Here is a 5,570-nt window from a genome sequence, read left to right on the forward strand (position 1 = left end):
GAGATTCCTGAACAGGGGAGTAAGATGGTCAGACCTGAGCTTTAGTTATATCATTTTAGTAGTCGCATACAGGAATTCTAGGGTCAAGACACAAATGTCCAAAGTCATTGTGAAATGCTTTTATAGCCATAGAATGAAATACCTTGGATGGCACCACCTACTTTCTTTTTTGTTAATAAAAAGAAAATATTTATATTAAATATATCAGATAAATGTCTGATACCTGGAATTTATAAAAAAAAGACATGTGGTTCATAAGGGAGTTTGGCTCTGAACTCACATGGTCTAGGTTCAACCTGAAAGAGGCCTGACCCTTAAAAGAAGAGGGTCAAGCTTCTCTTATTCTTTCTGGCTCATTGACCCTACCTCAGAATAACTCCAGGCATATCTAAAACAAAGCTTAGATATGGCTTCTGTTTAGGATCTCCCCTAAAAGTGGGTAACAGGGTTCATCGTAGGAAAAGTAATCAATGGTTCTCAATTTAACAGTACATATATATTAAAGTTAGAAAATCATAGGAAAGATTAGCATGGCCACTGCACAAGGATGACAGGAAAGGTATTTGATTTATAATAGAGGTGGTTGTTGTCCTTCATTCTCACAGAGGACCAAAATGACATCACTATGTTAGAGTCAAGTTACTGTGTGTTCAACTGTGGCTGATTAGACCAATATGAGTTCAGACTGTTCTACCATAGGTCAGGCACAAATAGTCCCTGTGAACATTTGGGGTGGAGTTCTCTAAATTTTCTGCATCTCATGTTTCTTTTGAACTACTTCAATTCTTCTTTGCTCATAGAGCACAGCACTTTCTCTGATGAGGGCCTGCCATGTTGGGTGGTCTTGTGCCAGTGTCTCTCCATGTCTCACAATCAATTCCAAAGTTCCTAAGAGAGACCTTGAGAGTGTCCTTGTCCTCGCTTCTTCTGACCACCATGTGAGCTATAACAGAAGTATCAGATATAGAACACTGTTTTATTTTTTCTACCTCAGAAAAGCTAAGAATATAAAAAAAACCCAAACCCAACAAAAAACCCTCATAAGCATTCATTAACAAATATAGAGGCATAAAACAATAACCCATCACATATATTATACTCTCCCCAAAGGTAAAGATAACTTTTTAGAGTTCCTGAAACAGATATTCTACTTTGTCTCAGGCTTGCATTAAGTAAATCCCATTATCCAGATGGCTCGACCACCCTGGGCAGGCCTTAAACTTTCTTTGTCTTTTCTCCTGCTGTATTTTCTTGGAGGAAGGACTTCTCTACTGTTGCAGGAGCCAGAGGGAGCAATTGGCACCTGATGTGGAAATTTCTCAATCACTGGAAGTCAGGAAAAGTCTAATTTTCATGCTCATTTGTCATGGATCTGTGCTCTAGTAAGAAAATCAGAAACAGAAAGATAACACAAGGACTCAGGCTTGCCTAGATAAGCATATAGTCTTCTGGTCATTGCTGCAGAAGATGGGCAAAGAAATACCTTCCTCTCCCTTTTCTGGAAGTCCTGCCAAATGCAGGAGGAGTTCCTTTTATGCCCAAGTGGTTGGCTTTTTCAGATCTTGTGGCCAGTCATCCTGTGACTTCCCCTTACCCATTAAAGAAACCACTAAAAAGGAGTAGCTGTATCATGTCAGCACGGGGCACATTGGTTAGCAAAGAGTCAAAGTAGTATCCCATTCCAGGGCTCTGCCCTGTTATCTCTCTAGGTTGCAACCCCTAACGCTTTTCTTCTACCTCATGGGGATCATCACCTCTACACTGACTACAATCTCCTTACCTTCCCATCTTGATCTGTTATTGAATCAATTCAGCAGTACACTGTCTTCTTTTCTTGACTCCCGTACTTCCTTATCCTTTGCTGATCTTGTTCTACCGAACCTCAACCTTGGACATTGTCCACCATTCACTCCTGCTCATGTGTGGCTGACGAAATCACAAAATAGTGATGACTTGGGGTCCATTATAAAATTTTTGTTTGTGTAATCTCAACTGGGTCCTCAACTGCAACAAGGCAATCCTTTTCCATCTACCTGACTCATCATCCCACTTGCCATAGCATATTTTCCAAACTTTTTCATCCCTCTTCAAATCCCCCTTGGCTCCTCTTCTGCCATCTTCTCAACTGAGAAGCTGACCTCATATTTTACTGAAAAAATAATCAAGGCTGTTCCCTACTCCCTCTATTACTACCTCCTCACATTACATCACTCAGATGCCTTCTGCCAATATCTCTTCCTGCAGCCCTGTCTCAAATGAAAAGGTAGTCCTTTTCTTTGCCAAGGCAAACCCCTCTATGTACAGAAGTGATCCCATTCCAACTCATCTTCCCTAGCAGTGTTCCATTCCTACTCTCACTAATTTTAAATCTCTCCCTGATTGCTAGCTACTTCCCTACTGCCTACAAACATACCCATGTCTCCTCTCATCCTCAAAAAACCTCTTAATCAATCCATCCCCATTTGCTCTTATAAAGCTGTCTACAACTGGTTCCTCAACTTACTTTCTTCTCACTCTTCTTAACTCTCTGAAATCTGGCTTCTGACCTATCATTCCACTGAAATTGCTCTCTCTAAAGTTACCAATTACTTAATTACCAAATCTAGTGGCCTTTTCTCAGTCTTCATTCTTTTTTTCTTACGTCTGAAACCTTTTACACTGTCAATCACCCTCTTTTCCCTGATACTCTCTTCTCTTCTCTTTAGGTTTTTGTGATCCTGCTTTCTCTTGGTTTTCCTTGTCTCTCTGATCACTAGTCTCCTTTGCTGCATCCAGATCACATCCTAACTAACTGGGTATTTCCCAAGGCTCTGTCCTGATCTTTTTTCTTCTTCTTCTATACTATTTCATTTGATGATCTCATCAGTTCCCATGGATTTAATGATCATCTCTAGGAAGATGTTTCCTAGATCTGTTTATCCAGCCCTCCATTCTTTCCTGACCTCCAACTGCCCACTGGATATCTCAAAATGGATGTTTTGTAGACATCTTAAACTTAAACATGTCCAAAACTGAACGAATTTCCTTTCTACCTCCGTCCTCCTCTCTCCAGCTTTCCTATTTACTGTCAAGCACGCCATTGTCCTCCCTGTCACCTAGGTGTGTTGTTTGTCCTTTGTTCTGACATCATCACAGGATGTCTCGACTTTCAAGTGAATTGAATTTAAGGGAGGCTGAATTGCACAGAGTTGTCAGCCTCACTCTCTCTTCCAGAGTCATCAAAATCCAGTGACAGACTAAAAAGGCAGGACAACTGGAGATGGCCAGGGATGTAGTGAATGACCTTGGCAACTTTGATAGCTGACTAAGCTTTAAGTATCCCACAGCACCTGCTTCATGGCCTATAGAACAAATTGTTCTCATTTGCCCATTCTGCCAGTGGAAGTCTTCACATGTTTGAGATAGACATCCCCCTAACTTACCCATGGGTTTGAGGCCCATTGGTTACCCTCAACCTGGTTTAGCCTGTCTGCCAAGATGGTTTTACTGGGGTGTGACCACTGCACATGCTGTAACTTCTTGGAACCACAGGTGAGAGCTGGATGAAAGGTGGACATCAAAGGAAGATGAGCAGCCCTGAAAAAGGCTCAACCAGCCCCAACCCCAGAAGTGCTGGTCTTCCCTGAACACCCCATACATCTTACAACCTAGGTGTCATCCTCAACTTCTTACTCTCTCACTCCCCCCATACAATTTGTTACTACATTCTGTTTTTTTCTGCCTTCCCAGAATCTCTCAATTCACACTCTTTTCTCCTCTAACACTGTTACCACCCTGGTGCAAGCCCTTATCACCTCCAACTTGGACTATTGCAAGAGTCAGTCTCCCTGCCCCAGGTTTCTCCCTGTCTATCCTCCTCAGCTGTCAAAATGATCTTCCTAAAGCATAGGTCTAACCTCTGTCACCTCCCTAATCAATAAGCTCCAATAAGCTCTATTACTTTTAGGATCAAATATAAAAACCCTTAATTTGGCTTTTAAAATCCTTCATAGCCTGATACCTTTCTGCCTTTCTAGTACTCTTACACCTTAGTCCCTTCCACATACTCTGTGATCCACTGACACTGGTTTTCATGATATTCTGCAAACATAACACTCCATCTCCTGAATAGGTTTTTTCACTGACTGTTCCTTATGCCTGTAATTCTCTCCCTCTACATCTCTATCTCCTGGTGTCCTTGGCTTCCTTCATGTCTCAGGTAAAATCCCATCTTCTACAAAAAATGCTAGTGACTTAGGTCTGTTGATTATCTTTAATTTATCTTGTTTGTAAACATAGCTGTTTGCCTGTAAAAGACTGTGAGCAACTTGAAGATAGGAATTTTTTTTTACTTTCTTTGTATACCCAGAGTTTATAAGGTTTCTGGCACATAGGTTCTTAATAATTACTTGTTGACTTGACTATGTCTATAAGGCAGTGGTTCTTAACTTTTTTTATGGCACAGCCCCCTTTGGCATTCTGTTAAAGCCTATGGATCCCTTCTCAAAAGTTTTTTTTTTAATTTAAAATTTTAATTTGTAACTGAAGTCTAAATTTCAGTTAGACGTTTGCAAAAATAAAGGTGTAATTTTTTTTTTCTGCCTAAGTTCAAGGACTCCCCTGAAATCTGTCCACAGTTCCCCAAGGGGACCTGTAAATTTGCTTGAAAGAAATAGGCTCTCATCAATGAAGATATTGTCAAATGGAAATACACAATCTTTGAAGGATGAAATGAAGTAAGTCACAAGCATCTCTTATGGGACTACTACGTTTAAGTTACTGTGCTGCCAGTCTGCCTTCAAAGAGTTTATAATAGAATATAGATCGCTTATTTTCATTTATTTTATTAGTCCTTATCTATGATTTGCGAGGTGCGGGTAACTTTCACTGGCAGAAATTGAAGTTCAAGTTTTAGGGAACTGCTTGGGGCACACAAAGGACACCCAGAAACCCCACTAGAACTTCTCCGTCTTTCTAGACTGGAGGACCAGCCCATTAGCCTGGAAGAAGGCAGTTCTTCGGAATCAGCAGCCAACCCCTCGGGAAGGGAGGGAGGATAACCCAGGGCGGTGGGGGAGGGGCGGCCAGACCGAGTTTGGGAGCGGCAAGCGCTGGGGTCCGGAGCCTCCATTCCGGTCCCCAGCCCCCGCTTTCTGGCTGGAGAAGTGGGAGGCGGAGGCTCCAGCTATGCAGCTAATCCCAGTAAAGCGCCTGGGGCCTAGGAGGAGGGAGGGGACGAAGCCAGAGAGGAGGAACGGAGCCAACCAATCCCCGGGGGAGCTTTCGATGAGCAGCCAATGGGGACCGCGGAGCCTCTCCAGCTCGCGCCTCCGGGCGAGGGGCGGGGCAGGATTCATTGTGACGCCAGTGACAGCCGCGCCCTCAGAGCTCGGAGAGGCGGCGGTGGGAGCGGCTGGCTGGGGCTGTGGTGCGGGAGAGCTCGGGTGGGTGTAGGCTTTGGGGCGGCGGCGGCAGCAGCAGGAGCGACAGCGGCGACGGTGTAGAGAGCTCGGGGCCGGTGCTTGTTCGCTGGTCTGCGGCGGAGAGCTCAGGGCGGGCGCTTGTTCGCCAGCCTGCGGCGGGAGCTCGGG

The 5,570-nt window shown here is 43.8% G+C and overlaps 1 pseudogene; it reads left to right on the top strand.

The window, feature by feature from the left end:
• Positions 1-480: 480 nt before the first annotated feature.
• Positions 481-572, top strand: LOC138171445 (U6 spliceosomal RNA; annotated as a pseudogene).
• The last annotated feature ends 4,998 nt before the right edge of the window (positions 573-5,570 follow it).

Source organism: Petaurus breviceps, unplaced genomic scaffold (assembly GCF_028583685.1).
Source record: "Petaurus breviceps papuanus isolate PSGF00001 unplaced genomic scaffold, PetGlider_PUasm1.0 441, whole genome shotgun sequence".
Lineage (NCBI taxonomy): Eukaryota > Metazoa > Chordata > Mammalia > Diprotodontia > Petauridae > Petaurus > Petaurus breviceps.